Below are 10,247 nucleotides of genomic sequence, written 5' to 3' on the forward strand. Positions count from 1 at the left end.
TCCCCTCCCTTCCCAACTCGTTATCCCCTCCTGCAATTCACACACAGGTAGACACAAACATGCCTTGACCATTCATGTCGTCATGCTCTGTTGGACATTACTCCCCTCCCTGTTTGCCAGTTAACAACTCGGTTTACTATTAAATTGCATGTCTCCAGCATCCCAATTTCACCCTGTTGATCATTCAGAGTTTCTCAAATATTTCCCCAAATCATAGTTAGAATATGATTCTGGAAGAAGGGGAACCAAGTGCAAGCACATAGCTAGGTTTTTCAACATCCTCTCTGTCATCACCACCATAACAGGCAGAAAAAAACTAGTGAGGAGCCGTGCCTCAGCCCAGTATGAATGTAGAGTGGAGCACAAAATCTGACACTGTGATCCCCCCTCAGTCAAAATTGAGACCAGTGCCCCACACATATACCTGCTAACTCCTGTTATTATTCTTTGTCTTACTTCAATTAAGGGGGATAATCATGCTCTTAGTTTTGTAACTTCGGTTCCCATAATTTGGGGACTTTGGGAAATGTAAACAGGAAGTATAATGTTGCTATGGAGTAGACATAGCAACCTGAACCCTGTTTTTTTTTTTTTTTTTTTTTAGCAATTACCAGTTCTTTTTTGCAGTGTACACATGTATGTACAGACAGCTATGACTGGATTACTTTGAACCTGAAGAAAACTTAAAAATGTGATAATTTTCAGGAACTCTTCCACGTTCTGGACTCATACAAGAGTTTGTTTGTTTTTTTCCTTTGATTTCTAAGCAGATTAACGGATGTTTATTCACGATGGACATCAGAGATAGTGGCATCTTTGGAAAGTGTACGTCACACTGACTCTAAAAAAATATATATATACATTATATGTTGGGTCTGTGTCTTGACTGAGATATGACTCCGAGTGCCAATCCGAGTGCCCCCCCCCAGGAAGTGTGCTTTACAGTTTGCAAACGTCTGGAGTAGGGCAACACTTTATTTACATGTCTGTAATTTTCTAGGAATTTCCTAGGAATTTTCCTGGAAAGACGCATGTAATTTGGCCCTAATTATAAGGAAAATTTGAATTTTCTTGGAAGAAAAGCTCCATTTAAACGCAGTTAAATATCCATTCATTATTCATTTATTGTGAGAAATTTTTCTTTTCATATTTATTGAGTTGTGTGCTTGTCTGTAGACAAAAGTCTCATATTTGCATGTTCAGCTGACCTGCTGTGCACTTGCCAAAAGACCGTTACGCTAAGAAGAGCTGTTACACATTTTAAGTCTTTGTCTGGTGACCTCACTATAACATCATCAGGGTTATTTTTCTCAAAATTTAGAAAGCTTCCTACAAAGCCACATAAGACGTTATACACCTGTTTTCCCCAGCCGAGTAGTAGTCCTCATGTCAACTAAAATTAGTGGAATGCTCCTTTAATTGGAAGTATACCCAATAAAAAGTTTATTTGCTTTCTTTATAATTACTACCCAACTTCATGGTTCTAACCAGAACGTTTCCCAGGAAATAATTAAGGAATTACAGACCTGTAAAATAAAGGGTTACCTAGAGGAGCAGTAGGGGCTTTGTGTAAGTTAAACTATGGGAAAGCCTCCAAGTAAAGCCAGCCCTACTGAACTTATCGATCAAACAAACACGGCTTTGTTGTTCCTGGTTTGTAGCATGTGGGATGGAGGAATGAGGGGAGTGGTAGATTTAAGGAAAAACCCCAGGAGATCTCGCTGTCTCTGTCCCTCCCTCTCATCTGTGTTTGTCCTTTCCTTTACTCTCGTGGTCCGGTTTCTTTTATGCCTTCTTCTTTCTTCCTAATTGATGAAAAGCTAATCCTTTAAATAGTCCAGTGGGGATACGCAGCAGTAAACCTCTTACAACATTTCTTAATAACTAGGGCTCCTTTTGATTGCGTTGCTGCCAAATGGACATTCAGTGATTGCTTCTTCTCTGAGCCGCAAATATCGGAATTAAGTCTCTATCCACTGTTCACAAAATGCTAAGAGGCTGGCGTCCACCTCTTTGAGTGTAAAATGTGTTTGCATGTGCTAAGAGGGGACTTGTTTTGTTATTTAAAGGGTCTGTCTGGCTTGTCAGATCGTAGCAGTCTGGGTCTCGGCTGGGATTTGCTTCAGTGGGTCTCTCTTCGGACTGATAGCATCTTCCTTTGAAGTGATTAGCCAGAGGTGCTGGGTGGGGTGCGCTGGGGGTAGAGTGGTATGTGTGTGTGAACTGATTAACCTAAGGTGTGTGTTTGTCAGGATGTGTATTAGGGGTGACGGGATGGGTTAGCGTCTTGGGGGGAGGGGGCAGACTGTGTGGGGTCGGATATGGAGATGAGAGGAGCAGCATGGGAAGAAATAACAGGAAAATAGAGGAGAGGGAAATTAGCGCAAAAGAGTGAAGGTTCACATCACTGAGAAGTGGGGTTGTGTTTTCTATGAAAGTAGTCTGGAAGATGTTATTATCATAATTGGAAAGTAATTGCTTCACTTGAAACCTAAAACACACATTCTGTTGCGTCTGCCGCCATGTAGTTCAATTTACTAATGACCAGAGTCATTTACAGAGAAAATATGGCCGTCTGTATGTTCATGTTTGCAAGAGGTATTGGCCAGGCTTTACTTTGAGCAACATATTGCTAATCCTGTCATGTCAGTGGATGTTGTTACAAAGTTAATCTTCCAGTACCATGAATGCCTATATTTTAAATATTAATTTAATACTGAGTTCACTTCTTGAGTTAGTTACTAAAGTTCATTTCTTCTACGCCATCAGAGTGCCAAATTCATCAATTCATTAAAGGAAGAGTTTGATATTTTGAAAAATATGGCTAATTGCTGTCTTTCCAGGAGTTAGATGAAAATATTGATACCACGTTCATGTCTGTGCGCTAAAGCTAAAGCCAGCACACAATTAGCTTAGCTTAGCATAACGATTGGAAGCCAGGGGAAAGAGCTAGCCTTGCTCTGTCCAAAGTTACAAAATCTGCCTACTAACATTTTCAATCAAAACGTTATCTCATTTGTTTAATCCATACAAAAACCATAACGTAAGAATAATATTTTTTTTACACAGTTTGTGTAATATAAAAGGAACAGATATAAACATGTTCATCACTGAGCTTTAGAGGTGCTAGCTGCTGGATTTTCTTACCTTTGGACAGAGCCAGGCTAACTGTTTCTCCCAGTTTTCAGCCTGTATGCTGAGCTAATCAGAGGCTGGCTCTAGCTTTACATTTATGTAGCGTACAGACATGAGCGTGGTATCAATATTTTCATCAAACTCTTGGCAAGACAGCGATTATACTTTTTAGCATTATACAATATCGCACATCTGTCCTTACTGTAAGTCTCCTTCCTGAGACCACAGTACACGATTTTTTTCTGTTTTGCACTTAGTTCTCCCCTCAAGCTCTTTTCCGAGGAACCTGTGGAAAAAAAAGGGAGGTGTTTTAGGTTGAACAGCATAATATGTGTCTGCTGTGTGAAGGTCAGATGAGGCTGGATGAATGAATAAATGGACTCCTCTGTTGGATCAGGCCCTCTCCTTTCGTATCGCTCTCTTCTCTTCTCTTCTATATTTTTCCTCCTTTCTTTAGCACAATAGGAACATTTGTTTCTATTCTTACTATTTGTTGTTTCTGGTGACCCCCTTGCAGTGACACAGGGGGCATCCCTTGAAATATGCTCATCCTGGTTCAAAGCTGACCCTTACTGAACTTCAGCTTTCATAATATGTTATTCCATCCTTATGCCAGGAGACTGATTCTGTTTATCAGTGTCTATTGAGCTAATGTCTATACCTCAAGCAGAGACATAAGGGTTTACTTCACCTTGTGGCTGTAATATGATGGCTCAATAATATTCACTAATGTGACTCGGAGTACACATGAAGTTAACATGGGCACAGAACTGAGACTTGGGATCTTGACAGCTTTACTAATTACTAGTACAGTAATAGTGCTCTGGTAAGATCTATGAAAAGCAGCTCTGGTTTTACTCACCACGTACTCTTGAGCTGATCAAAAAGATTTTTGAAAAGCCTCCATAAGCGAGAAGTTGTACAATTTCCTCAAGCTTTAGAGGGAATCCTTTTAAGTACAGCTGAAGTTATAACAGGGTAAAAAAAGGAGCAGGGATTTTCATAAGACAACAGCGAAATACTGACTGGACTGTTCCTGGCCACAAGCTTGTGCTGTATTGACTGTGTGTGTGTGTGTGTGTGTGTGTGTGTGTGTGTGTGTGTGTGTGTGTGTGCCAGTTCCCACGCTGTAGGCAGTTCCGTTTGTAGCACTCTGGTGAGGCTGGCAACTGGACTGCAGCTGCTCTCTGTCTTTCTCTGCCCATTTTCAGCTGTGCTGCGGCCGACAAGCTGAAAAACCAGAAACCCAACAAACAAGTGTAATACATTCATCCTGACCTCCCTCTATCTTCTGTCTCTCTCTTCCTCGGAATTTTCAAGGCTAACCAGAATCTGATCCAGCCCTAGATAATTATAACATGATTCAGAACATTTGTTACAGTGTGTTGAGTCATTTATTTAAAACCCAGACGAGACAGAAAATCAACTAAACTGTCTTCAGGTTAACTTATGTATGGCAAAGTAGACTAAACTACATCAAGACAGAGTAAAGCAGACCACTAATAAAAAAAACCAAATGTTAAACAAAACCAAACTAAGCTAGAATATGTAAAAACAAAGCTGAACGAGACACAAACTGAAATTCCACATAACACCTGATACATGTCTAAAACTGCTGTAGTGAATGCAAAGGTATATGAAGCCCAGTTATGTTATACAGTATATACAAGTTACATGCTTAGTGTAAACTAAAAAGGTCTGCCTGATTTCCCACACGAACACTAGGAAACATGCTTGTACACATCAAAACCTTCCATTTAAGATTACTCCAAAATTTGAGGACTGCGAAATCTGCCCATAATATTCAGAATGAGCAGAGTGACTAGCATGTGGCCTACTCTTAAGCAAGACAAAAAACTGGTCATAGCTCTACTTTCCTAGAATTTGTGCCTGTTGCAGTTCCAATTTACTGGAAGTGTTTCGGAATCAGATGATGCATAGTGAAGATCTGGGGTTGTGTGTCAGTAAAGGTAAGTTAAGGCGGGGGTACACTGGAAGGGAACGAGTGCGAACAAGGCCAAGCAAAAGTGCTCTTAGCTGTTGCGAATGGCCGCACTCCATCATAAAGAGGAGGGAAGACACGTCGAGGCGTTTAAATACAAGGATGGCTGCATACATTTTCGGGCAGTCTCTTCTGAAAAGACATTCACGGTGTTGCATTTGCTTGTTCGAGCCCTTCTTAGTTCCTCACTTCCACACACCTGGCCAGTCGTTGTGTGAAAGAGGTGTGATTGATCGACTGTCGGTTTCAGGAAGTTACAAAAACTGTAACCTCCAGCATTGGAAAGGTGTTGGGGGCGGGCTGTTTTCCGGTGGTGTGTAACAATCTGACAGGCACTTTAATTGGACCATACTGACACCTTTAGGAGGACAATGTTTTGTTTTTCTTTATGATCACACCTTTTAAAAGTCAGTGTAGCCAACCACATTTACCTGCATTTATGTTTAAAAGATGATGACTTTATCAGAAATTAATGATTTAATCCATACCACAGCACAGTCACTTAGGAGGAGTGACTGCCCTGGTATTCAAGTACTACACCAAATCACTATTTTAAGCTCCTTCCATTGTCTACACAGAAGCAAAAATATCCATGATGCGTACAACAAAACCATGAATTTGGTTGCATTAAAACACAGTAACAGATAACACAGTAACAGATAGCGGGACGGGGGAGAACAGAGGTTGAACAGGCTGAGAGTCTGAAATTGTCAACACATGTCAACAACACAAAAAAAGACCTTTGTCACAGGAAGAATATCTTGCAGAACATCAACCAGGCATTTTCTACTGACAACCCAAGATATAAAAATGTGCGGTGAAACAGTTCATTGAAATACATGGATATGTAATTATAAAAAGTGTGCTAAGGTGCTCTTTGATCATCCGAAAGAGCTTATACTTTTTTCATTTAAGCTGTTGGGTATTTCCAGACTCAAACCTTAAAGAGTCAGGATGACTGTGACAACAAACATTGGTTTGTCCTGGAGATGATTAACGTCTGGGCATGTGTCTGGTCAGTGTGAGGAGTCTGAGGACACTATTTAAAAAGGTGTGAAAAAACGCCTGTAGGGAGGTCAAGGGATGTGTGTGTGTGTGTGTGTGTGTGTGTGTGTGTGTGTGTTGGGGAGGGGGGTGTGTGGCTGTCAGAGCACACACGCTCACATAGATACTGAGCTACACACTGTCTGAAAGTCTTTGATGTATGTTTGCCACAATTTGTTGTCTTCCAGCTGTGAGTCTTTAAAGCACACCAGGACCACTTTACACACAGAGACAGACTCAAATCACTCACAGCAAATGACCACACAGATAGAGGGAAGGTGGAGAAGAGAACACAAATTAAAGGAATACTGCAACGTTTTGGGAGCCAAGACTCCTTGGCAAGAGTTGCATATGAAGATCAGTACCACTCTCTCATCTGTGCAGGCCTGTGTATGCAGCTCTCCAAAACGTCTTTATCCTTTGCACACTACAATGGAACTATGGCATTTTCAAAATATAGGCACTTTGGGAAGAACAGCATATAGAAAGGATGAAAATCAGAGGATTTTGTATCTTTTTCTCTTTTTGCATGTCCCCCTCTCTCTTTTCTTAATTTGCACCTGAAAAAGCAAAATAGAAATATACTTAAAAAAAAACAGCTAATATTGGAATTAACATTTTATGCTTTACTGAGGTGGAAAATGTGACTTATGGTAAAACAAACGTGCAGAAGGATGATAAAAACGTACTTTTTGACTAAATGTTGATAGTACTGGATCTGCTTCCCCTTCGTCTTCTTTTTTAATTTCTGGCAGTGTAGATGCAGCATCACATTATTTTCACCTACAGTCATGCTAGTCATGCTTGGTTCTTTAAGGCTGTACTCAGGCACATTGTTGCTTTGAACTAAATGTTAACATCGGCATGCTAACATTCGTCAATTAGCACTAAACACAACGTGTAGTTGAGGCTGATGGGAATTTCATTAGTTTTGCCAAAATATTGGACAAATCAAAATTTCGACCAGATGATGGCCCTGCACGAAAAGTTATAGGATCAGCAAAGTTATTACAGTTCAATCTGAGGGAACATGAATTAGTTGTTGAGACGTTTCACTCAGAAGCAAAATTTCAACGTCAAGGTGGTGCAGGAGAAAAAGTCAAGGGATCACCAAAGTCAGTGGGATTCATCTGCTGGGGAACGTGAGTATCTATACAACATTTAAAGGCAATCCATCCAACAGTGGTGACCGACTGACTGACATTGCCATCTATGCATCCTCTAAAAATGTCATCTGAGGACAGAGAAAATTATGTGAGCCTAAATGCCATCATTGAGGTAGGGAAATCAAAATTTAAGATTTTGATGGAAACACACACTGACTCGCATTTTCTTTTGTTAACTTTTCATAACTTTTGGGATGGATACTGTGTCTCCTCATATTTGTCCCATTGCAAACCAGACCTATGGCCTCTCTCCTAACTCCACCAACACAGACATCCTTTCATCTTTCAATCTGTCTATACCTTTCTCCCTCTATCACCTCCTCCTTGGCCTTCTCATCTTCTCTCTCCCATGCCCTCTCCTCCTCCTCCCAAGAAGGAGGGATAGCATGAGAGAAAAATGCAGACATCTAGAAGGAGTATTACCGACAAAGAAAGAGCAGATCCCCTCTTGTAGCTCCAGCTTGTTCTCCTCTTTCCCTGAAGACAGAAAGGAAAAAAAAAAAAGAAAGACCCCCCTCCTCCCTAATTACAAAGAGCCTGGAGGCTACAAAGTCCTCTTTGCCCACAAACAACAAGATCGTTTAAAGATGTTGATGTAAACAATGAGGAACACACACACACATACATTCACATGACATGAATATAGTTGGAGGGACATCTGTGTTTGTGTACATCCCTATGTAAGTGTGTGTATGTGTGTGCACCCCATATCTCACATTGTAACAATGTCTGGTTTGGATGTTGTAACATCATCATGAAAGATATGCAGACACACAGGAAGACAGCTGTGGAGATCAACATCTGGGCTGGGGGTTGAGAGACCGAGGTCTGTGTACATGTCTTGGTTTGTGTGTGTGTGCATACAGATAATCTGATTCTGTCCCAAAGGAAAACAACATGGGATCACTCACAGTATTCCCTTCATTCAGTAAATTTGTGGTTTTTCAACTGTGGTTTTGTGAGGCAGAGTGGGCTGGGCACCCCCACATACAAGTAGCAAATAAATTCCTCAAGTCACAATTTACAGTTTAGAAAAGACGTTCTGGTAGCAGAAGTTCCTTGATTCACTAGTTCATATTGATTCAGTTAAAGTTGAAAAACAGATGTTTTGAGACCCAGGTACTCAGGTCATTATGTGAATAAATGGTGGTGGTTGGAGGAGGGTGGTGGGAAGGGTGAGAAGTCTAAACATGAATCCCAGCAGGGCTAGAGATGAGAGAAGAAGGGGAAGAGACACAGGGAGGAGGAGAGGAGAGGTGTGAAGTTTAAATATGCGGAGTCAGTGTTAGAATAATTTGAGGCTGGTTGAGCTGAGCTGACTCTGTACACAAAGGAGGTGACCTCATCCCTCTGAGATTAACAGAGCTAAAAACTAGTATTAGTCACTATCCTAATACCAGCAATCTAATAAACATCCTGCCATCAGGGACAGAAAATAAAAACAAAATACAGACATTTTGCCTGAGAAAATGAAACATTTTAGTTGCAAATTGCATATTAAGAAAGTCATTAAAAACCTTAAAGTGAAAATACTCAACTTTCTTGAAAGAACAACTTTTGCTACTTGCTTTAAATTTTACTGACTGCTCCTACTTGATATTAAGCAACCCCAAATTGCTCCTGATGGTCAGGCCAACTTACATGGCAGCTCTGCCACGACTGGCGTGTGAATGTGCATTTGAATGGGTAGGTCAGAATCAAACTGTAGTGCAGTGCTCACACCATATCATTCACAACACAATTATGAGTAGCCGAGTGGGGAAAAAATCATTCACGTCAGCCTCCACTTTATAATTCCGAGTCGGAGATACCGGGACCTTCTGACCCCAACGATGTCTCCGACTTGGTGAAAAGAACTACAGACGTGTCAATAAACTGTTGGCAGAATGGCTATACATGCACCGCCACTGGCAGTCACGTCATAATAAAGTCCAGTATTAACACTAAATCAGTTCAGCTAGGCTATGGCTATAAATGCTGTTTGTTTGTATCTGGTTTCACTTGGTAGCAAACTACTATAAATATGTAACACAGCAAAAGTAGCCAATTTTGGTAGTTAATTAGTAGTAGTAGTCATTTATTTAGTGTGTTAGAAGGTTAGTGCTATGGCTAACCATATTGGAATAATGCGCTAACTCTCCCAAGTTGGAATAAGGGTATTTAGTTTTTCCTGTTCTTCCCACTCTGCCGACATTGTGTTAATGCAGTATAAGAGCACTTTGTCTGCTAAGGTAGAAAAGCCCTATGTAAGTGCAGTCCAATTTGGGATAAAACTGTTAAGCTGTTTATCAGTGTCATGCTAAAACACTGAGTAGCAATAGTACAAGGAAAGGAAAGTCCTATCACTAATAAATTTTCTCAGTAACGTCACAGCAATATCTATTTTAAGTTTGCTAACATTAGCCAACATAACCTAATGGTCATACCACAACATGTAACAGTGTAGCAGCAAATCGAACCAAGCTACTGCATGTTTTATTGCTAATGAATTCAGCTTTTAATTTCAGAAAAGTGACATAGGCTCACTTTTAAGAGCTAAGACGAAAAGCTTTAAAGCTTTAATAGCCATAAAACAAATTTAGCAATGCAAAAATGTAAAGACATGTAATGACCACATCTCCCCTTTTTCATTATCATAACAATGTACATGAAAGGTGAAGGCATCTCATGTTCGAAAAGTTATGAGATAAAAATCAACAGACTTGTAAAACTCTCTCTCCTTACATTTCTCTCTTTTCTCCCCTTATGCTTCTTCAAATATACCTATGTGTGGACAGATTTTAAAGTTTATCAGCAAAATGCTTGTTTTTGTCTGCAAAGCATTGCTTTGGAAGCAACGTTACAAGAGGTTACTTTTAGATTTTGTCCCTGTTTTTATTTTGTTTGAGACTAACACCGTC

General features: G+C 40.3%; 1 protein-coding gene across 8 annotated transcripts in view; it reads left to right on the forward strand.

Moving 5' to 3' along the window:
* nid2a (nidogen 2a (osteonidogen)) overlaps positions 1–10,247 on the forward strand; it is a 45,228-nt gene that overhangs the window by 2,351 nt on the left and 32,630 nt on the right. The gene's annotated exons all lie outside the window — the stretch shown is intronic.

Source organism: Xiphias gladius, chromosome 13 (assembly GCF_016859285.1).
Source record: "Xiphias gladius isolate SHS-SW01 ecotype Sanya breed wild chromosome 13, ASM1685928v1, whole genome shotgun sequence".
NCBI lineage: Eukaryota > Metazoa > Chordata > Actinopteri > Istiophoriformes > Xiphiidae > Xiphias > Xiphias gladius.